A 24,831-nucleotide genomic window follows, 5' to 3' on the forward strand; every position below is an offset into this window, starting at 1 on the left:
AATACATGGGATGTGACCACAAAATGGCCTGCTACTCATTATTTCACTTTTTAAAGTGGTTGTGACAATACTGCTCCTTTTGGTATTTGACTAGATATAATTTGCATATTCTGCTGATATGTTCTGCTGATAGAAACTGCAAATAATTACTGTGATATTATACTAATATATAGAACACCTTCTCATTCAAGGGTTTTTCTTTATTTGTACTATTTTCTACATTGTAGAATAAGAGGGAAGACATGAAATAACACATAGAATTATGTAGTAACCAAAAAAGTGTTAAACAAATAGCCACCCTTTGCCTTGACAGCTTTGCACACTCTTGGTATTTTCTCAACCAGCTTCAGCTGGAATGCTTCACCAACAGTCTTGAAGGAGTTCCCACATATGCTGAGAACTTTTTTGCTGCTTTTCCTTCACTCTGCTGTCCATCCCATACCATCTCAATTCGGTTGAGGTCGGGGATTGTGGAGGCCAGGTCATTTGAGGCAGCACTCTATCACTCTCCTTCTCGGTAAAATAGCCCTTACACAGCCTGGAGGTGTGTTGGGTCAATGTCCTGTTGAAAAACAAATGATAGTCCCACTAAGCCCAAACCAGATGGGATGGCGTATCGCTGCAGAATGCCGTGGTAGCCATGGTAGCCAACATAACACCTCCTCCTCCTCCGTGCTTCACGGTGGGAAATACACATATGGAGATCATCCGTTCACCCACACTGTGTCTCTAAAATACACGGTGGTTGGAACCAAAAATCTCAAATTTGTACTCCAGAACAAAGGATGAATTTCCACCGGTCTAATGTCCATTGCTCGTGTTTACAGGCCCAAGCAAGTCTCTTCTTATTATTGGTGTCCTTTAGCAGCAGTTTCTTTGCAGCAATTTGACCACGAAGGCCTGATTCACACAGTCTCCTCTGAAAAGTTGATGTTACTTGAACTCTGTGAAGCATTTATTTGGGCTGCAATTTCTGAGGCTGGTTTCTCTAATTAACTTATCCTCTGCAGCAGAGGTGACTCTGGGTCTTCCCTTCCTGTGGCAGTCCACATTGAAAGCCAGTTTTTACAACTGCACTTGAAGAAACCTTCAAAATTCCTGTGCCTTTTAAGAAGACACACCTGTTAATTGAAATACATTCCAGGTGACTACCCCATGAATCTGGTTGAGAGAATGCCAAGATTGTGCAAAGCTGTCAAGGCAAAGTGTGGCTATTTGAATAATCTCAAATATAAATCAGTAGCTGTTCTAAAACTTTTGACCAGTAGTGTATGTAATATTTACATTTTTATTTGCAAAACATTTGTTAAAATTTCAAATGTTCTTTGTCATTATGGGGTATTTTGTGTCGATTGATGAGGGAAAAAAACGATTTATAAAATTTTAGAATAAGGCTGTAATGTAACAAAAATGTGGAAAATGTCTGAATTATTTCCCGAATGCACCGTGTATCATCGGCAATACTTATATACCTGTTATGTTGGGTCCTGTCTAATTCTTTCTGCAAGTGGTTCAATTGCCAGTACAAAGAGGAGGGAGAAGGGACATCCCTCTCTTGTTCCCCTTTTTAAAGCAATTTCATCAGATAATGTATTATTTAGGTATATTTTAGCTGGAGAACATTTATAAAATGTCTTTATTACATGTATTATTTCAGCTTCAAAGCTGAAAGCTTGCAAAATGTTGAATAGAAAAAAAAACATTCAAGATGGTCAAAAACCTTTGACATCAAAAGTCATTACTGATAAATCTCTGTTTGTTTGTGTATTTGTGTCTAACTTTAATAAACCATTTGATATGTATTAAGTCTGGTAAGACATTTCCATTATATTGATTATCAGCTTTGTTATGGTTTTATTGTTACAATGTATTAAACTTATGAAATGTGACAGCATTTGGAGACAGCACCCGGGGCCCGATTGACTTGACATAAGTAGACTGGCACAAAATTGGTTTTGTGTGTTGTTTCCAAACCCTAATGCGTTTACTCCCTTAGTTCGGATTTTTTGGACTGGTATGAACACTCTGCACTCAGGAATGTCCTTAACAAAACCCCTAGACAAGACAAAAACACATACATAACCCATGTCACACCCTGACCTAACAAAAATAACAAGGAAAACAAAGAATACTAAGGTCAGGGTGTGACAATAGCCTACAAGCCAAGGACCTTTGGAACATCTACATAAAGTCTTATAATTCCTTTTAATATAGCTTACACCATCACAATAAATCCATGATTTATTTTAGGCAGGTCCAAAGAAACATGAAGTAAATGTGGCCTCTTTCAGAAGAACAGAATAGCATATTCTGAGTTATCTTTATGTTAGGTCCTGATGTGGCTATGCCATATGGCTGTGGGCTAAACTAATTAATTTGGAAGACAATAATTCTGTGTCATTATTTTATAGTGAGAAGAATACAATTGAACTTAGCTGAATAACATAGAAATAATGTTTTCCCAAAACTATTTCCGAGGGAGTGTGCACATGAACAAATAAACAGGTCATCCTATATGTCATATTTAGAATTACTTATGCAATTTAAGTTGTGATCCAAACGTCACGTTTAGATTTTTATACATTCTAAGGCTGCATGACGCGGCTAATGAAAAAAAATACTTTAAAAGGCATGATCCCTTCTCTGTTTCTTGCGCAGGCTGCATACACTTCATCAGTCGCTGATTCACAATTTGACAAGCACTTGATAATATTCTCACCCATCAGACTATTCTGAATTTAATCTGGTCTTCACATATAGCCTACCAATATGTGTGGAATTATGTTTGATTTAGAATGGCCCACACAAAAATGGTCATCAGTAGCCTATACTAGAATAGCGAATCATGGTTATGTGCGCTTACATTTTTAATATGCGAGCATAGGCGGCATGTCCATAAGGCTCGGGGAAGCTAAGCTTTCCCTAAAGTAAATTGAACGAAATAGCCAAAATGATTTAGCCTATACATAAATACATTTAATAATTAAAAATAGGGAATTAAAGCATTATTTGGCCACAGGGGATCATTAGCTCCTTTTAAAGCTCCAATATGTAACTTCTTGAGTGACCCGATCAAATTCACATAGAAATGTGAGTTATAGAGTTGTCATTTCAATTGAAAGCAAGTCTAAGAAGAGGTAGATCTGTTATATGTGTGCTACTTCTATGCTCATGTACTTAAGTAAAATTGTTGCATATTTAACTTCCAATTTTGTACAACAGCTTCAAACAGCTGAAAATACATTTCACAGCGGTTTAGATGGTACAATGAATCTCTACACAATGACTGCTTGTTTTGTCACAAACTGAATATAGCTGAACTGTTACAATTTTAGCAACCAGGAAATGGCAGAGCCATTGCTGCATATTGCACCTTACATTTTGTTTATGGAAAGTAAAGGCTCAGCCGTGAATATCGCAATATCCTGAAGTTTAGATGGACATCTTATTCCATTTGCATCTCCCACTCTTGTAGGCCTTTTATATGGTGGACAAAGTCGTCCACCATATACAGGCTCCCCTGTAATGTGTTGTATAAAGTGTAGTAGATTTGCGTGAAAAGTGTTTATAAAAGGCCACATTTTTCCCCTACAAAGGAAGAAGAAACTTATCTGATATAGCCTAGGCCTACTATACGCTATACGTGTACAGCCATTCATTGAACAGTCGTTTTTGTGAACAGCATAATTTATTAGCCTAAATTATGACTAGCCAATCTTCTCATCACATTACGAATACTAAAAAAACGTATGAAAACAAGAATGGATGGACAACTGCTTTCATTTTCTACTGCCGATTAAAATCGGTGAATAAAAAAATAATTTATTTCACCGTTATTTAACAAGGTAGGCCAGTTGAGAACAAGTTCTCATTTACACCTGGCCAAGATAAAGCAAAGCAGTGTGACAAAAACAACAACACAGAGTTACACATAAACAAACATACAGCCAATAACACAATAGAAAAGTAAAATAGAAAAATCTATGCACAATGTATGCAAATGTAGAAGAGTAGGGAGGTAGGCAATAAATAGGCCATAGAGCCAATATAATTACAATTTAGCATACTGGAGTGATAGATGTTCAGATGATGATGTGCAAGTAGAGATACCGGGGTGCAAAAGAGCAAGAGGGTAAGAAATAATATGGAGATGAGGTAGTTGGGTGTGCTATTTACAGAGATCGGTAAGCTGCTCTGACAGCTGATGCTTAAAGTTAGTGAGGGAAAGACTCCAGTGCAATATACCTTCTGGAGTGCGTGCTACGGCTTGGTGTTACCATGGTGAGCGGTGAGCTGAGATAACACGGGGCTTTACCTAGCAAAGATTTATAGATGACCTGGAGCCAGTGGGTTTGGCGACGGATATGTAGTGAGGGCCAGCCAATGAGAGCATACAGGTCGCAGTGGTGGGTAGTATATGGGGCTTTGGTGACAAAACGGATGGCACTGTGATAGACATCCAGTTTGCTGAGTAGTGTTGGGGGCTATTTTGTAAATGACATCGAAGTCAAGGATCGGCAGGATAGTCAGTTTTACGAGTGTATGTTTGGCAGCATAAGTGAAGGAGGCTTTGTTGCGAAATAGGAAGCCAATTCTAGATTTAATTTAGGATTGGAGTTGCTTAATGTGAGCCTGGAAGGAGAGTTTACAGTCTAACCAGACACCTAGGTATTTGTAGTTGTCCACATATTCTAAGGCAGAACTGTCCGGAGTAGTGATGCTAGTCAGGCGGGCAGCAATCGGTTGAAGAGCGTGCACTTAGTTTTACTAGCAGTTGGAGGCAACGGAAGGAGTGTTGTATGGCGTTGCAGCTCATGGAGGTTTATTTGCACAGTGTCCAAAAAAGGCCAGAAGTATACAGAATAGTGTTGTCTGCATAGAGGTGGATCAGAGAATCACCAGCAGCAAGAGGAACAACATTGATATATAGAGAGAAAAGAGCCGAGAATTCAACCTTGTGGCACCCCCATAGAGACTGCCAGAGGTCCGGACAACAGGCCCTCTGATTGGACACACTAAACTCTATTTGAGAAGTAGTTGATGAACCAGGCGAGGCAGTAATTTGAGAAGCCAAAGCTATTGAGTCTGCCGAAAAATAATGTGGTGATTGACAGAGTCGAAAGCCTTGGCCAGGTCGATGAAGACGGCTGCACAGTACTGTCTTTTATTGATGGCAGTTCTGATATCGTTTTGGATCTTGATCGTGGCAAGTTGCTGCAGGGGGTGCTGAGATGTTGGCCGGGGTAGGGGTAGCCAGGTGGAAAGCTTGGCCAGCCGTCGAACAATGCTTATTGAAATTCTTGATTATGACACTGTTTCCTATCCTCAGTGCAGTTGGCATCTGGGAGGAGGTGCTCTTATTCTCCGTGGACTTTAGTGTCCCGAAACCTATTGTAATAAGTCCTACAGGAAGCAAATTTCTGTTTGAAAATGCTAGCCTTAGCTTTCCTAACTGACTAAGTATATTGGTTGCATATCGCGGGGGCTATTTGAGACTAATGCAGAATGCCACATAATGTTTTTGTGCTGCTCAAGGGCAGTTAAGTCTGGGGTGAACCAAGGGCTATATCTGTTCTTAGGTCTACATTTTTTGAATGGGGCATGCTTATTTAAGGTGGAGTGGAAAGCGCTTTTGAAGAGCAACTAGGCATCCTCTACTGACGGGATGAGGTCAATATCCTTCCAGGATACCCGGGCCAGGTCGATTAGAATGGCCTGCTCGCTGAAGTGTTTTAGGGAGCAATTCACAGTGATGAGGTGTATAAGAACATGTCAGTAAGACAATAAAAACCAAACTAAAGGAATGGATAAAAACGGCATGAAAGACAGAGGCCTGTGTAGAAACCCAAAACTAATTGAAAGGGGCATGAAGAAAAACTTGTCAACGAGGAAGCACCAAGCTAGCTAGCTAGCCAACATAGCTAGCTAACCACTTTGTTGCCCCGTTTGTGTAATGAAAACTCAGGGAGAAAAGGGTGTAGATTCACACTCAGAGCACAGCGGACGTTTATTACACCTTCGCAGAAGGCAGGAATCGTGTCGCAGGCAATGGTCAAACACAGGTAGGCAGTCCAAAACAAACAATACCACAACCATACAAACAGAAAGAACTGAACTAAATAGGGAGCTGATGAGACCAGGTGAGAAACGAGCACAGGTGAAATCAATGAACAAAAATGAAAGACAGGGCTAAGTTCCAGAACACAAAGAAAAAGAACACAAGGTTGACTAAGAAAAGAAAAGCAGAACCTTACGGCTTGAGTAGCTAGTTAAAGCGAAACATATCAGCTAATAGCCTATACATTAAGAAAGTTGTTGATAGATTAGCCAGGAGAAATGTATAATCTACATCTATCTATCCACCTGATGATTCATGGCAATCGGCAACGTTACACTGTTTCCTGCATTAGAGAATAGTGTGCCTATACTTTCACGTGCAGAAAGGATTGTACAAAGTTGACAGAGGAGCGCAAGTTGCAGCGGATTTTCAGCGGATGCTACACAGTCCCATACAAGAAGCAGCAAGCTTTGATTCTCTCAGGCTTGGAGCAGGTGCGATCCGAAACAACTGAATAGATGCAAGGTTCTGTATTTATTTTCTTAGTCAACCTTGTGTTTCTTTGTGCTCTTCAACGTAGCCCTGTTTCTTTGTGTTCTGGAACGTAGCCCTGTTTCTTTGTGTTCGGGAATGTAGCCCTGTCTTTCATTTTTGTTCATTGTTTTCACCTGTTAGTTACTCACCTGGTCTCATCGGCTCCTTATTTAGTTCAGTTCATTCTGTTTGAGGTATTATCCATTTTGGCTCTACTAAGCCTTTCCTAGCTTTTTTTGTGAGAACCAGTTATAACCTTCAGTCCTAGATTTGATTCAAATGCCTGTTTGCCTACCTGTGTATGACAATTGCATGCCTGTGACCACGATTCCTGCCTTCTGTGAAGGAGAAATAAATGCCTGCGCATGAATCTACACCTTTTTCTCCCCGAGTTTTCACTACAATAGCCATATTACTGTACACTCATTGAAAGTTGAAGCAGATTAAGTTGCAATCCTGCTGCACTTGTCTAAAGAGGGAGTGTGTGACCATTACTCATGTAGTGCAAGCTAGACAAGGATATCCAAGCAGATTGTCTGTCATAATTGTTACTGTTAAGGGTTAATGGACCTGTTAATGGCTTATTTTTCTTATTATAATATTATTATTCTAGGCCAGTTAGGGACATGTTGAGCTACGTTATACAATCAGTAAGATGGCTGTAGAGGATTATTGACATCAGTTTATTTTTGTAGCTTAATGAGATATAAGTGCCTGACTTGTACGTGAACCCGGGTCTTTGTGACTGTCGAAAGTGGGATGGCGCCCTGATGAGAACATCATTAAAATATGAAACATATGAAAATACAAATAGCCATCTACAGGTGTGATTAGGCTATGTATTATGTCTATATTTCTTACTTAAATCATAGCATTCTCTGATCCCAATAAGCGCATCCACACGTGATACTTACATGTGAGCTGGATGTGGCTCTAATGTTTATATTGAGTCCTCTTAATTTTCTTGCTATTCAGATTAACTTAAATTTAATGTATGTCCTTTCAGTGGCCTGCATCCACACTGGGCAGAAATATGTTCACAATGGGGCCCTGGCCACCTTGACTAGCTGGATTATTTAACCCCACCACACTGCTTTATACCGAAAGTCATGGTAAGGCATTTTGTTGAAAAAGTTATTAGATTGTATAGTATTGTTTCTGCTGTCCTTTATCATTTCTGCTGTTGATTCTTGGAATATACACACCAGAGCCACAGCCAGTATGAGGGATGGAAGTCCTAGTAGTCAAGCCACTACCCCGGGGCCTATGATTCTCCTCTTCCAGTAAAGAAAGAAAAAATTCAGCAATCTGATGACCATGCTGGTGTAACAGTATAGCTTCCGTCCCTCTCCTCGCCCCAACCTGGGCTCAACCAGGGACCCTCTGCACACATCAACCAGTCACTCACGAAGCATCGTTACCCATCGCGCCACGAAAGCCGCGTCCCTTGCAGAGCAAGGGGAAAAACAACTTCTAGGTCTCAGAGCGAGTGACATCACCGACTGAAATCTATTAGCACGCACCACCGCTAACTATCTAGCCATTTCACATTGGTTACACTCACCCCCCTTTTCCGCAGCAACAAGTAATCTGGGTCAACAGCATCAATGTAAGAGTTTAGCTTCTGTCCCTCTCCTCACCCCTACCCGGCCTCGAACCAGGGACCCTCTGAACACAGACAACAGTCACCCACGAAGCATCGTTACCCGTCGCTCCAAAAAAGCCACTGCCCTTGCAGAGCAAGGGGAACCACTACTTCAAGGTCTCAGTGAGTGATGTCACCGATCGAAATGCTATTAGCGCGCACCACCGCTAACCAGCTAGCCATTTCACATCGGTTACACTGGACTCCCTGCCAGCTGCCTGCACATATTTTTTAAGAGTCACTACAGTAGTTTCCCCAGCGGAATAGGCAAGCCCAGGTTGTAGAATCTTATGTGCATTACTTTCTATAGTGAGTTTGTTTAGCCAACCTTCATGAAACATTTTAGGAACGTCTCACCACATTTTCAAGAATGGTCTTTTCCCCTTAATTCAGATTACAACTGCTCACTTTCAGTTGTTTGAAAATCGTTATTTTTTAATTAAACAAGCCCTAGGAAGTTGGTTGCAATTTCAGTTTAATCCATCTGAAAAATTAACACAAAAATGTCGTGGTTAAACTGAAATATACTAATTGATAAACAAACTTATTTTTAGGGGTGGCAGGGTAGCCTGTGGTTAGTGTTGGACTAGGTTGCAAGTTCAAATCCCCGAGCTGACAAGGTACAAATCTGTCGTTCTGCCCCTGAACAGGCAGTTAACCCACTGTTCCTAGGCCGTCATTAAAAATAAGAATTTGTTCTTAACTGACTTGCCTAGTTAAATAAAGGTAAAAAAATTCAACGTATTTTTTTAAATAAAATGTTTAAAACAGGTAGAATTTTAGTAAATTATATCATAAATAGGACTGGTGGGATTATGTCACATATGTAGCTAACTGAGACATATGGAAATGTCTGCTCTACCCAAAATTACAACAAACTAATTGCAGCATTACCACAAAAAATGGAAGTAGAAGGGGGGGAAAGTAAGGAACTTGTCTGTCCACCCTGCATTAATAAAGACCAAAAATGGTTAAATAAAATATAGACCAATTTCATTTAGGATCCAAAAAAATGAAGCTGTGCCATATAAATGGCAAAATATCTGGGAAGAGATTTTCAATGGACCCATTCAATGGCACATGGTTTATGATTTGCCATGCAAAACAAGCACAGATTTAAAACTTAAAATTTGCCAATTTAAATTATTATACAAAATTCTTGCAACCAATAATGTTATTTATATGGGGAATACAATCTTCCCAGCTCTGCAGATTTTGCTGTCGTTTTGGTCACAGGTCCAGGAATGGCTGAAGAATTGCAACATTTGCCTAGAACTAACACTGCAGATAGCAATATTGGGTGATTTGGAAAGTCATAGTCAATAATATAATAATTATTTTAGCAAAAATGTTTCTTTATTTTACAATCTGTAGAAGCTAGGGGAATAGAAAGGTTCAGTACTTTTGTGAAGCATACCTGCACAGTTGAAAAATATATGGCAAATAGAAATAAAAAATGGATGGTGTGATGGGTTGAATGGAGCTGAAGGGTGGGACTAATAACAAGATAACCAATGTAAAACATTCGGGTCTGTAAAATGTATATAGGCTCAGAATTTTTGTAAAATAGCACAATTACAAATATAAATCAAACTGGATAGAAGAAGGACTAAAAAAAAAATATAACTATTGTAAAATAGATTGTGTGTATAATATGTATAAACGAAGGTAGAACCATAAGCGTTATTGTTCATTAGTTTACTCCAATTGGGGGAGGGGTGGTAGGGTTTGTGGGGAATAATAAAGGTACAGTTGAAGTCGGAAGTTTACATACACCTTAGCCAAATACATTTAAACTCATTTAGGATCACCACTTAATTTTAAGATTGTGAAATGTCAGAATAATAGTAGAGAGCGATTTATTTCAGCTTTTATTTCTTTCATCACATTCTCAGTGGGTCAGAAGTTTGCACACACTTAATTAGCATTTGGTAGCATAGAATTCCACAAGATTCCCACAATAAGTTTGGTGAATTTTGGCCCATTCCTCCAGACAGAGCTGGTGTAACTGAATCAGGTTTGTAGGCCTCCTTGCTCGCACACGCTTTTTCCAGATCTGTCTACACATTTTCTATAGGATTGAGATCCGTGCTTTGTAATGGCCACTCCAATAACTTGACTTTGTTGTCCATTTTGCCACAACTTTGGAAGTATGCTTGGGTCATTGTCCATTTGGAAGACCCATTTGCGACCAAGCTTTAACTTTACTTAACTTTACTTATTTTCCACCATCATTTGCAAATAAATTCATAAAAAATCCTACAATGTGATTTTCTGGATTTTTTTTTCTCAATTTGTCTGTCATAGTTGAGGTGTACCTATGATGCAAATTACAGGCCTCTCATCTTTTTAAGTGGGAGAACTTTCACAATTGATGGCTGACTAAATACTTTTTTGCCCCACTGTATCTATACAGACATACATAAACACTTTAAAAAAAAGAATATACCTTTATTATTATTCCCCGCACACCCTACCGCCGATTCCCCCAATTGGAGTAAACTAATAAACACTTCTGCTTTTACCAACAATTTAAACATCTTATACACATTTTACAGACACAGTTTACTTTACAATAGTTATCTCTTGTTTGTTCTTAGTCCTTCCTCTATTCCTCTATCTGATGTCCATCCAGTTTGATTTCTATTTGTAACCATGCTATTTCACAAAAGTTCCGAACCTATAAACATTTTACATTGTTTATCTTGTTATTAGTCCCACCCTTCAGCTCCATTCATCCCCTCCCATCTATCTCTCAACATCATCCATTTCGGATTTCTATTTGTTTTGGCAAGTCGGTTAAGACATCTACTTTGTGCATGACACAAGTCAATTGTTTACAGACAGATTATTTCACTTATAATTCACTATCACAATTGAAGTGGGTCAAAGTTTACATACACTCAGTTGACCGTGCCTTTAAACAGCTTGGAAAATTCCATAATATGATGTCATGGCTTTAGAGGCTTCTGATAGGCTAATTGACATCATTTGAGTCAATTGGAGGGGTACCTGTGGTTGTATTTCAAGGCCTACCTTGTAACTCAGTGCCTCTTTGCTTGACATCATGGGAAAGTCAGCCAAGACCCCAGAAAAAAATTAAAGACCTCCAGAAGTCCAGTTGATCCTTGGGAGCAATTTCCAAATGCCCATGGGACCACGCAGCCATCATAACATTCAGGAAGGAGACGCGCTCTGTCTCCTAGAGATGAATGTACTTTGGTGCAAAAAGTTAAAATCAGTCCCAGAACAACAGCAAAGGACCTTCTGAAGATGCTAGAGGAAACAGGTACAGAAGTATCTATATCCACACAACCTGAAAGGCCGCTCAGCAAAGAATTAGCCACCACTCCAAAACTGCCATAAAAAAAGCCAGACTATGGTTTGCAACTGCACAGGTGAACAAAGATCGTGCTTTTTGGAGAAATGTACTCTGGTCTGATGAAACAAAAATAGAACTGTTTGACCATTGTTATGTTTGGAGGAGAAAGGGGGAGGCTTGCAAGCCGAAGAACACCATCCCAACTGTGAGGCGCGGGGGAGGCAGCATTATGTTGTGGGGGTGCTTTGCTGCAGGAGGGACTTGTGCACTTAAAAAAATAGATGGCATCATGAGGTGGGAAAATTACGTAGATACATTGAAGCAACATCTCAATACATCAGTCAGGAAGTTAAAGCTTGGTCACAAAGGGGTCTTCCAAATGGACAATGACCCCAAGCATACTTCCAAAGATGTGGCAAAATGGCTCTTCTTAGGGCTAGGGGGCAGTGTTCGGATGCCTGACGTGCCCAAAGTAAACTGCCTGTTACTCAGGCCCAGAAGCTAGGATATACGTATAATTGGTATATGACATTACAATAATGTATGTGAGTATAACAGAACTGATATGGCAGATGAAAACCCGAGGATAATTATTTTTGAGGTCACCACCCATTCAAACGGTTGTCTATGGGATACTCAAAGGAAATCCTCCCAGATTGCAGTTCCTATAGCTTCCACTAGATGTCAAGTCTTTAGAAAGGGTTTCAGGCTTGTTTTTTGAAAAATGAACTAGAATTTGTAGTTTTTCAAGGTGGCTCTCATTTGGACTGTAGTCTTGTGGCGCTCGTGGATGAGGGCGCGCACTTAGTTTTTTATCTCCGGTATTGAACATACTATTCTCCGTCTTAATTTGTATCATTTATTTACATATTAGGGTACCTGAGGATTGATTAGAAATGTTCCTTGACTTGTTTGGATGAAGTTTATTGGTAACCTTGGGGATTGCTTTGTCTGCATGATGAACGACTGGAATGGGTTGATTTACTGAATCATGCACGCCAACTAAACTGACTTTTTTTGGGATATTAAGAAGGACTTTATCGAAACAAAACAACCATTTGTTGTTTAGCTGGGACCCTTGGGATTACGAACAGAGCAAGATCGTCAAAGGTAAGTGATTTATTTCATTGCTATTTCTGACTGTTGTGACGCCTCTGCTGTTTTGGAAAATGTTTTTAATGCTTTTGTATGCGGGGCGCTGTCCTAAGATAATCGCATGGTATGCTTTTGCCGTGAAGCCTTTTTAAAAATATGATAAAGCGGCTGGATTAACAAGAAGTTAAGTTTTAAATGATGTATAACACTTGAATTTTCATGAATGATTAATATTACGATTTTGTATTTTGAATTTCACGCTCTGCAATTTCACTCAATGTTGTTCACATTTTGTACAGCAATTTCATCAGGTAACATGAATACAAAGCTGGCGAGAGCTGGTAAGAATAGGATGGGAGGCCAAAGTCTGTAACCAATCGAGTCAGAGTCCCGAGTGTGAAAACAGTCTTTCCCACAGTTGGGTAAACAAGAAAGTTCATAGTCAACAGAACATGCAGGAGTCATGAGCCAAATAGCAAAATGCACAAGAAGAAAAAAAACATATATATATATATATAGATATATAACGACTTAAGTTCAGAGTCAATCGCCCGACAGTGCATGTGTGCTGGAGGCGAGCAAAAGCTTGGGGGAGAGTGGGGAGTGTGGTGGGGGTACCTGTACCAGACTGGGAGACAGGACAGGGCAGATCGTGAACATATTGCCAGGTGGAATCACTCACTTGGAAGCTTTTATTTCTGGAGGCAGATTTCTTGTAGAACATACCAGTGGATGGTCTTTGAAAAAGCTTTAAAGACTCCTGCCACTCATTGGGTCCAAAGGCCTCGACACTTCACACCTCCGTGCTAATTGAAGTTGTATCTGGTCTGTCCTATCAAGCCTGGCAGCCTTAACTCAGCATTCAGTCCCCATAAAGTAAAATATATCATGAAGCTTTTTTCTTCTTCTTGGTTTTCAAAATAGCATTAGACCAAACACTACTCACTCAGTTCCAGGTTGGATGGAGTCCTCAGTTCTCTGATGTTTGTTTGCCAGAGCACCCTTGTTATAGCTTGGAAAAATGAATCTTTGGTAGCAGTAATCCTTCCAGGTGTTTTGTCCAAAATTAGGTTGTAGATTTGGAGTTTTGATCTGGAGAGGCCATGCTGTGGAGGGTAGCATCCTACGTATGTCCCTGTAGGCTATTCTGATCAAACAGTGCAGCGCCTACAGGGTAACTCTACTGATGCCATCTACTATAACCCAATTAATTAATGTGGTTTAGATTCAGTCAGAATGACACAAACCCCTCCAACTACACTAGAATAAATCATTGGACTTAATGAGAATAACTACAAGGATTGCACTTTTGGTATTACAATTTAAAGACAGGTAGGGCTATCCCCAATTATTGAAAATAATCATCAAAGGAAGACTTAGGTGCCAAGCATTGGGCTTTTACTGTGGAATCTCGTAACAATTTCATTCACTGTTTTCTAATTATGAAATAATTAAGTAGGCATGTTGCGGCATTAAACTGGGGGCAGAGGCTTTATAAATGCACTTAGTCAAAAACACATACTGACACATACTGACACCTCTGACACTAACGTTAACCACTAAGTTAAACTTTAAAAAGTATGACCAGCTCAGACACAACTGGTACCATTATCAGACACAAACATTATTTTCTACGATACCCACGCACAATCAACCGTGTTAACTGAAGTTAGCCAGCTACGTTGAACAAAAATATAAACGTAACACAACATGTATTGGTCCCATGTTTGACGAGCTGAAAAAAAGATCCCAGAAATGTTCCATATGGACAAAAAGCTTATTTCTCAAAAATGTTGTGCACAAATTTGTTTTGCTCCCTGTAAATTAACATTTCTCCTTTGACAATATAATCCATACAGTGCATTCGGAAAGTATTCAGACCACTTAACTTTTTCCACATTTTGTTACGTTACAGCCTTGTTCAAAAATGGACTCAATAGCTTCCCCCCAACAATCTACACACAATACCCCATAATGACAAAGCAAAAAAAATTCTAGATCACCTGTACTCCCCACACAGAGATTCATACAAAGCTCTCCCTCACCCTCCATTTGGTAAATCCGACCGCAACTATATCCTCCTGATTCCTGCATACAAACAAAAAAGCAGGAAGCACCAGTGACTCGGTCTATAAAAAAGTGGTCAGATGAAGCAGATGCTAAACTACAGGACTGTTTGCTATCACAGACTGGAACATGTTCTGGGATTCTTCCGGTGGCATTGAGGAGTATACCACATCAGTCACTGACTTTATCACTAAGTGCATCGAGGACGTCGTCCCCACAGTGACTGTACGTACATACCCCAACCAGAAGCCATGGATTACATGCAAATTTCTCACTGAGCTAGAGGGCAGAGCTGCTGCTTTCAAGGTGCGGGAATCCTGCTCTGCCCTGCGACGAACCATCAAACAGGCAAAGCGTAAATACAGGGCTAAGATTGAATCATACTTCACCGGCTCTGACGCTCGTCTCATGTGGCAGGGCTTGCAAACTGTTAAAGACTACAAAGGGAAGAACAGCCGCGAGCTGCCCAGTGACACGAGCCTACCAGACGGACTAAATCACTTCTATGCTCGCTTCGAGGCAATCAACACTGAGGCCTGCATGAGCGCATCAGCTGTTCCGGATGACTGTGTGATCACTCTCTCCGTAGCCAACGTGAGTAAGACCTTTAAACAGGTCAACATACACAAGGCTGCTCTGCCAGACGGATTACCAGGACGTGTGCTCCGGGCATGTGTTGACCAACTGGCAGGTGTTTTCAGTGTCATTTTCAACATGTCCCTGATTGAGTCTGCAATACCAACCTGTTTCAAGCAGACCACCATAGTCCCTATGCCCAAGAACACAAAGGCAACCTGCCTAAATGACCACAGACCTGTAGCACTCACGTCCATAGCCATGAAGTGCTTTGAAAAGTTAGTAATGGCTCACATCAACACCATTATCCCAGAAACCCTACGCCCACTCCAAATTGCATACCGCTCAAACAGATCCACAGATGATGCAATCACTATTGCACTCCACACTGCCCTTTCTCACCTGGACAAAAGGGACACGTGAGAATGCTATTCATTGACTACAGCTCAGCATTCAACACCATAGTACCCTCAAAGCTCATCACTAAGCTAAGGACCCTGGGACTAAACACCTCCCTCTGCAACTGGATCCTGGACTTCCTGACGGGCCTGGTAGGTAGCAACACATCTGCCACGCTGATCCTCAACACTGGAGCTCCCCAGGGGTGCATGCTCAGTCCCCTCCTGTGCTCCCTGTTCACCCACAACTGCATGGCCTGGCATGATTCCAGCATCATCATTAAGTTTGCAGATGACACAACAGTGGTAGGCCTGATCAATGACGAGACAGCCTATAGGAAGGAAGTCCGAGACCTGTCCAGGTGGTGCCAAAATAATAACCTATCCCTCAACTTAACCAAGACTTGGGAGATTATTGTGGACTACAGGAAAAGGAGGACCTAGCATGCCCCCATTCTCATCGACAGGGCTGTAGTGGAGCAGGTTGAGAGCTTTATGTTCCTTGGTGTCCACATCAACAACAAACTAGAATGGTCCAAACACACCAAGACAGTTTTGAAGAGGGCACAACAAAGCCTATTCCCTCTCAGGAAACAAAATATATTTGGCATGGGTAATGAGATCCTCAAAAGGTTCTACAGCTGCAACATCGAGAGCATGTTGGTTGCATCACAGCTGGTACGGCAATTACTTGGTCTACATCACTGGGGCTAAACTGCCTGCCATCCAGGACCTCTACACCAGGCGTTGTCAGAGGAAGGCCATAAAATTGTCAAACACCCAAGCCACCCCAGTCATAGACTGTTCTATCTACTACCGTTTGGTGCAAAGTGCAAAGACTAGGACAAAAAGTCTTCTCAACAGTTTTTACCCCCAAGCCATAAGACTCCTGAACAGGTAATCAAATGGCTACCTGGACAATTTGCATTGTGTGCCCCCCACAACCCCTCTTTTTACGCTGCTGCTACTCTCTGTTTATCATATATGCATAGTCACTTTAACTGTACATTCATGTACATACTACCTCAATTGAGCTGACCAACCGGTGCTCCCGCACAGTTGCTAACCGGGCACTCTGCATTGTGTCCCAACCACCACCCAACCCCTCTTTTACGCTACTGCTACTCTCTGTTCATCATATATGCATAGTCACTTTAACCATATCTACATGTACATACTTCCTCAATCAGCCTGACTAACCGATGTCTGTATGTAGCCTCACCACTTCTATAGCCTCGCTACTGTATATAGCCTGTCTTTTTACTGTTGTTTTATTTCTTTACCTACATATTGTTCACCTAATACCTTTTATGCACTATTGGTTAGACCCTGTAAGTAAGCATTTCACTAAGATACACCTGTTGTATTCAGCGCACTTGACAAATAAACTTTGATTTGAAAAACAAGGTTAATACAATTTTTGCAGATTTATCATAAATAAAAAACTGAAATATCACACAAGTTTTCAGACCCTTTACTCAGTACGTTGTTGAATCACCTTTGGCAGCGATTGCAGCCTCAACTGTTCTTGGGCATGACACTACAAGCTTGGCACACCTGTATTTAGGGAGTTTCTCCCATTCTTCTCTGCAGATCCTCTCAAGCTCTGTCAGGATGGATGGGGAGAGTCACTGCACAGGTGTTTTCAGATTTCTCCAGAGATGCTCGATCAGGTGCAAGTCCGTGCTCTGGCTGAGCCACTCCTGCGTTGTCTTGGCTGTATGCTTAGGGTCGTTGTCATGTTGGAAGGTGAACCTTCACCCCAGTCTGAGATCCTGAGCGCTCTGGAGCAGGTTTTCACCAAGTATCTCTCTGTACTTTTCTCTGTTTGTCTCTCACTCGATCCTGACTGGTCTCCCAGTCCATGCTGCTGAAAAACATCCCCACAGCATGATGCTGTGACCACCATGCTTCACCGTAGGGATGGTGCCAGGTTTCCTCCAGAAGTGACATTTGGCATTCAAGCCAAATAGTTAGTCTTGTTTCTCGTAGTCAGAGTCCTTTAAGTGCCTTTTGGCAAACTCCAAACAGGCTATTGTGTGCCTTTTACCGAGGAGTGTCTTCCGTCTGACCATTCTACCATAAAGGCCTGAATGGTGGAGTGCTGCAGAGATGGTTGTCCTTCTGGTAGATTCTCCCATCTCCACAGAGGAACTCTGGAGCTCTCTCAGAGTGACAGTCGAGTTCTTGGTCAGCTCCATGACTAAGGCCCTTCTCCCCTGATTGCTCAGTTTGGCCAGGCGGCTAGCTCTAGGAAGAGTTTGGGTGGTTCCAAATTTCTTCCATTTAAGAATGATGGAGGTCGCTGTGTTCCTGGGGACCTTCAATGCTGAATACATTTTTTTGGTACCCTTCCCCAGATTTTTGCCTCGACACAATCCTGTCTCGGATCTCTACGGACAATTCCTTCGACCTCACGGCTTGGTTTTTGTGGGACCATATATAGACCGGTGTGTGCCTTTCCAAATTATGTCCAATCAATTGAATGTACCATAGGTGGACTCTAACCAAGTTGTAGAAACATCTCAAGGATGATCAATGGAAACAGGATGCACCTTAGCTCAAAGGGTCTGAATACTTGAGTAAAAAAGGTTTTTCCGTTATTTATTTTTTTATACCTTTACAAAGATTACTAATCAAAATTTTTTGCTTTGTCATTATGGGGTATTGTGTGTAGATTGATATTTAATACATTTTAGAATAAGGCAAAAAAAAAACAAATTAAAAAAGTTTACTGGTCTGAATACTTTCCCAATGCACTGTATCAATAACCTTTATTAAGCAGCATGATCATTATTTATAACTATGGACTTTTTAGATATCACAAAGAATCGAAGGTGAATCCTGGAGGGTCTGGTCTGTCAATGAGTATGTTTGTGTGGTCCAAGCTGTTGGTGCATTGTTGACTACATAGTACTACCATCAGAACAAATTGGACACATTCCTGTAGGATGAGCTACTTTGTACTTTATACTGCACTTGCCATATATCAGAACTCCACATCGAACAGATTACATAAAATGTCTGTTTTTGGACCTTTTCCAATGATGTCAATTATTTTAAGTCTGCTTCTCCAGAACCGCTGGACCGATCAACACCCAATTTGGCATCTATCCACGGATGTATTTAAACACACACTATTTTCAAAGAACATGGCCGCTACAAGCCAATGAGCTTGTATGATTTTTTTTTCTTGTAAAATACCACCAGCATGTGCCGAACGTTGTGTGTACAGTGTGTGTGGAGGCAAATATATAATCCTTACTAGGTATAGAATGTTGTGGTTATAACATGCTGGCAAGTGTAGCAACATAGTGCCTCCTTCTAAAATTCTTACATTTGTTCGTGCCATGCTAACACACCATATAGTAAAAAACCAACTGCTCAATATGACCTTGATTAGCTGACTCTGATGTTTCAGCAGGGCTGGACGAAAAAGCCTGCCCAGTAACTCTCTAGATTGAGGATTGACCACACGGTAGCCTATCATTGCAGTTATTTTACTTTGCGGGAGGTTAAATGCCTTACTGAAGGGTACAACGGCAGGAGATTGTACATGCAGAGACCGGAGACCGGCAGGAGTTTCTTGCATCACACAACACCATTTTCAGTTATTTTTATTGGCCAATGGTATTATAGACTCTTTAAAAATATTTTTTTTATGAATGTCACTGCTAAGATGTGTTTCATCCCTTTGCATGTATGTTTGTGCTTTGAAGGCCTGTTTTATTATTAGCCTCTGTGAGTCACTGACCAAGGAGCAATCTCACGCATCACATTCTCATTCCAGCTAAATGAAGCTCTCTCACTGAATCACTGACCTAGGACCAGTTTCACATCACGGCTAAATGAAAACGTATTGACCTTCCCTCCCAGGTGTTTCCATTTATTTCCCTCAGAGTCCTGGTTTATTTGATCGGGGAGATCCTCACAAGAGGGAATTGGCTACTCAAACCCTTGAGCAAAGGCAAATGTAACAAAGAAGTGAGTCAGAAGATGGGGGGGGGGAAATAAATTATGTAAAACGTCAGATCTGTAGATCAGTCAATGTCTGTGAGGGGAGAAAGCACTTTTGGCACCTCCCAGAAAATGTGATGGCTGAATGCTAGACTGTCTTTCCAGTATGCATGCAATTGATTTATACTGAGTCCGTGATGAGTCATGATAATGAACAAGTTGTCGTTTTGAGTGCATAATGCTTTAGAGGAGTGAGGTAGAGAGGAATTAGTAGATCAATCACAGGAAGAAATACCAGGACATTTGATGGCATTTGGTCTTCAGATTTCAGTTGGTGGGCTACACATTTTTTTAATATAAATATTTCATAGCATAAACCTTAGAAATAGCTATTCGGTAATTTGCTAAAGGTGTTTTCAGCTCTACGCTAATAGTGGAGAGTGAATATTCACATACCTTGCAATGTCCACCTTATTCCATTAATCTGCTGCTCATCAGAACCTTGGAAAACAGTAGAACTTCAAAGATACAAACAAATCATTGAGTTACGGACTGAAAATATCAATCTGGGAATGGGGTACAAAATTAGTTCTGTAGAGTGCAGACAAACAACTGTTGCTTACATTTAGAAAAACGTATAAATACTCATCAATATTTTCTATCAAAGTAACTGACATTTAAGTGTTCTCAATGACCTTCATTTCCGATGTGTTTGTATTTCTGAGGTCCTGCTGAATCAGGTATTATAGAGCAGAGCTGTAAGCAACAACCTCTATACCTAGTAGTTCTCTAGGAGGGTTGGCTATCCCTGCCCATTTTACAGATACCCCACACTGGCACAAGAAATACTGTGGAGGATATCCGCTTTTCCCAACTCACACGCCATGATGAGTAGAGGCTGTGGCTACTGCTGTGAAGGCAGGAAAAAAAAGTGAAGCTATACCTGCTTTATGGAACCAAGTTCAATTTCCGTGGGATTTGGACAATTGCTGGGATAGCCGTTCTAATTCGTGTTATTACGGTGTTTTGTCAGGTATTAGTAAGGGCTTGCAATTTACGTACGGCTCCTCCTGGTGGCCATGTTGGAAGACCATTGCATTAATTATTCTGACAACAGTTGAGTGGCTACCCCAAACTGCATGCTTAAAACAACTTGATTCATCACCACAGTCATTGTCTGTAGAGTGTTGGGCTGCTCTAACCAGACAGAAAAGACAACAGGAAAAAAAATATGTTTACAGATTCTCCGCAATCATGAAACAGCATTTGTGACATGAAGATAAGACTCAACAACTGCCAGCAAACAAACCTTTTTGTATGTCAAGATCTAAACCCAGCCAGCTGTCAATAACAGATTTGCTACGATCATTTCATCACTGGTAAGTCAAGTCTGATCGATTTGGAGTTTAGTTTAGCTGATATGCTAACCAGGCATTAACAACAACACTAAGTTAGCAAAAAATTAGCTACCTAGAAAGCTTGTAGTCTAGCAATTAGCATGTGTTGCATGAGTTTCAAGTTTTGGGGAGGCTATTTTTCACCATAAAAATTCACCTTTATAACAAAGGATTGCATGCCTCTGTCATTGCATTTGCAGACTAATGTAAACCTGCTATTCCTAATGTGATGAGTAGATTGGATAGTGATCATTTTAGGATATTATTAATAAGCGTGTATGTCACGCGGGACTAGGTGGGTGAGGACGGAATCAGGCACAGAGAGTTCCACTGGGAAAAAAGTGCTCTTTAATGTGGCACAAAATTAGACAAACCCAACAACACAGGGCGCGGACAGTAAAATGAGACAACCCAAAACACAGGGTGCCAAGTCCAGAAAATATTACACCTCTACCTAATTGCACACACATAACAAAATACAATCCCACACAAAACAAGGGCAGGTACACATACTTTAAATAAGGAAGCTCATTAAGCACATACAACAGGACACAGGTGAAACAATAAGACAAAACAAACAGAATAACGAAAAAGGGATCGGTGGCGGCTAGTAGGACGGTGGCGACGACAGCCGAGCACCGCCCGAACAGGCAGGGGAGCCAACTTCAGCGGAAGTCATGACAGTACCCCCCCCGACGAGGATGCCACGTACTGTGTACGCCGGGGACCCCTCGATGTCCAGAGGGGGCGGAGGGACCTCAGGCACCTCACCTTCCTGCAGGGGACCAGCCACCACCGGCCTGAGGAGAGAGACATGAAACAAGGGGTTAATACGGTAATACCTAGGAAGTTGTAACCTGTAACACACCTTGTTTATTCTCCCCAGGACTTTAAATTGCCCCACACAGTGCGGCCCCAGCTTCCGACAGGGCAGGTGGAGGGGCAGGTTTCGGGTCGAGAGCCAGACCCGGTCCCCCGGTGCGAACACGGGGGCCTCACTGCGGTGCGGATCAGCGCTCCTCTTCTGCCGTTCCCCCACTAGTCTTAGCAACTCCTGGATGGCTTTCCAGGTGTCCATGGCGTGCTGTACCCATTCCTCTACCGCAGGAGCCTCGGTCTGGCTCTGATGCCTTGGGCCAGGACCGGCTGGTAACCCAACACACACTCAAAAGGGGACGTGTTCGTTGAGGAGTGGCCGAGGGAGTTCTGAGCGAGTTCAGGCCAAGGAACATACCTCGCCCACTCAGCAGGCCGATCCCGGCAATATGACCGCAGAAACCTGCCCACATCCTGGTTTATGCGCTCCACCTGCCCATTATTCTCGGGGTGAAAACCCGAGGAAAAGCTGACCGAGACCCCCGGTCTCTCCATAAACGCCCTCCAAACCCAAGACGTGAATTGGGGGCCCAAATCAGAAACGATGTCCTCAGGCACCCCATAGTGCCAGAAGACATGGGTAAACAAGGCCTCCGCAGTCTGCAGGGCCGTAGGGACACCGGGCAACGGGATGAGACGGCAGGACTTAGGAAACCGATCCACAATGACCAGGATCGTAGTACTTCCCTGGGACGGGGGAAGGTGGGTAAGAAAGTACACCGATAAATGTGTCCACGGCCGTGAAACGGGGAGGGGCTGTAACTTCCCTCTAGGCAAGTGTCGAGGAGCCTTGCTCTGAGTGCACACCGAGCAGGAGGAGACATAAAATCTCACATCCTTAGCCAACTTGGGCCACTAGTTTCTCCCTCGAAGACTCCGCACTGTCCTCTCGATGCCAGGATGACCCGAGGAGGGTAGAGTATGAGCACAATGGATCAGCTTATCTCGGACCCCCCTCGGGACGTACTGAGCCCCCGCTGGACAGTTAGGGGGGCCGGCTCTAACCGTGAAGCCCTCTCTATCTCCGCGTCCACCTCCCATACTACCGGTGCCACGAGACATGAAGGTGGAATGATGGGAGTTGGCTCAATGGACCGCTCCTCGTTGTCATAGAGGTGGGACAGCACGTCGGCTTTGGTGTTTTGGGAGCCTGGCCGGTACGAGATGGTGAAACGAAAACGGGGAAAAAACATGGCCCATCTAGCCTGACGCGGATTTAGTCTCCTCGCTGCCCGGATATACTCAAGATTATGATGGTCAGTCCAGATGAGAAAAGGGTGCTTCGCCCCCTCAAGCCAATGTCTCCACACCTTCAGAGCTTTGACTACACCTAACAAATCCCGTCATAGTTTCACTCCTCCGGACCGAGCTTCCTCGAAAAGAAGGCACAAGGGCGGAGCTTTGGTGGCACACCCGAGCGCTGGGAAAGCACAGCCCCGATACCCCGCCTCGGACGGGTCCACCTCCACTATGAACGCTAAAGATAGCTACGGGCGCATTGATGAACAGCTCCTTCAGACGACTGAAAGCTCTGCCCGCCTCTGCTGACCAACACAAGCGCACCGGTCCTCCCTTCAGCAGTGAGGTGATGGGAGCAACCACCTGACCAAAACCCTGGATAAGCCTCCGGTAGAAATTGGCAAACCCTAAAAACCGCAGCACCTCTTTCAGCGTGGTCGGAGACGGCCAATTACGCACGGCTGTAACGCGGTCACACTCCATCACCACCCTGGAGGTGGAAATATGATAACACAGGAAGGAAACGGCCTGTTTGAAGAACACACATTTCTCAGCCTTGCAATACAGGTCATGCTCCAGCAGTCGCCCAAGTACCTTACGCACCAGAGACACTAGTGCCGCGCATGTGGCAGAATAGATCAAGATGTCATCGATGTACACTACCACTCCCTGCCCGAGAAGGTCTCGGAGAATCTCATCTACGAAGGATTGGAAGACAGCTGGAGCATTTTTAAACCCATATGGCATGACGTGGTATATTGGCCAGATGTAGTACTAAATGCGGTTTGCCACTCATCTCCTCCCCGGATATGCACTCCTCAGGTCCAGTTTTGTGAAGAAGCGTGCCCTGTGAAATGATTCCACCGCCCTAGCGATGAGAGGTAGTGGGTAACTAAACCCCACTGTGATAGAATTTAGACCTCGATAATCAATGCACGGACGCAGACCTCCCTCCTTCTCCTTCACAAAAAAGAAGCTTGAGGAGACGGGTTATGCAGAGGGCCGAATGTACCCCTGTCCCAGCTGCTGTCTACTCCTGGGACAATGGGTACATGTGACTCCTAGGAAGTGCAGCGTTCTCCAGGAGGTCTATCGCGCAGTCCCCTCGACGATGGGGTGGTAATTGGGTCGCCTTACTTTTTGAAAGCGATAGCCAAATCGGCATATTCAGAGGGAATGCGCACGGTGGAAACCTGGTCTGGACTCCACCGTAGTCACACCAATGGCAACTCCTATACACCTGCACCTATACACGATCAATGAAGTTCCCAGCTGCGCCTGAATCGACTAGCGCCTTATGCTGTAGAGAGGGAGAAAACCCAGGGAAAGAGGTTAACACATACATATGACCGACAGGAAGCTCTGGGTGAGTCTGGTGCTGACGAGTTCCTCCGGCACCGGTCGGCCATGTGTCCTCGCCGAACACAACTGGTGCAGGAGGAAACTCAGACCTGTAAGCTCCTCGTCCCCTGACGCAGGTGGAACAGCCGTTCACCCGCCGCACGACCCTCTGTTGGGTGATCGAATACAGCTCGGAATCGGCGGGTGAAATCGGGGTAGTGATCCCTCGCCGAGTCTGGGCCATTCCACAATGCGTTTGCCCACTCTAGGGCTCGTCTCGTTAGACAGGAGACGAGGACGCTCAAGCTCTCCTCTCCTGAGGGAGT

The sequence above is a fragment of the Oncorhynchus clarkii genome, chromosome 26 (genome assembly GCF_045791955.1).
Source record: "Oncorhynchus clarkii lewisi isolate Uvic-CL-2024 chromosome 26, UVic_Ocla_1.0, whole genome shotgun sequence".
Classification (NCBI taxonomy): domain Eukaryota; kingdom Metazoa; phylum Chordata; class Actinopteri; order Salmoniformes; family Salmonidae; genus Oncorhynchus; species Oncorhynchus clarkii.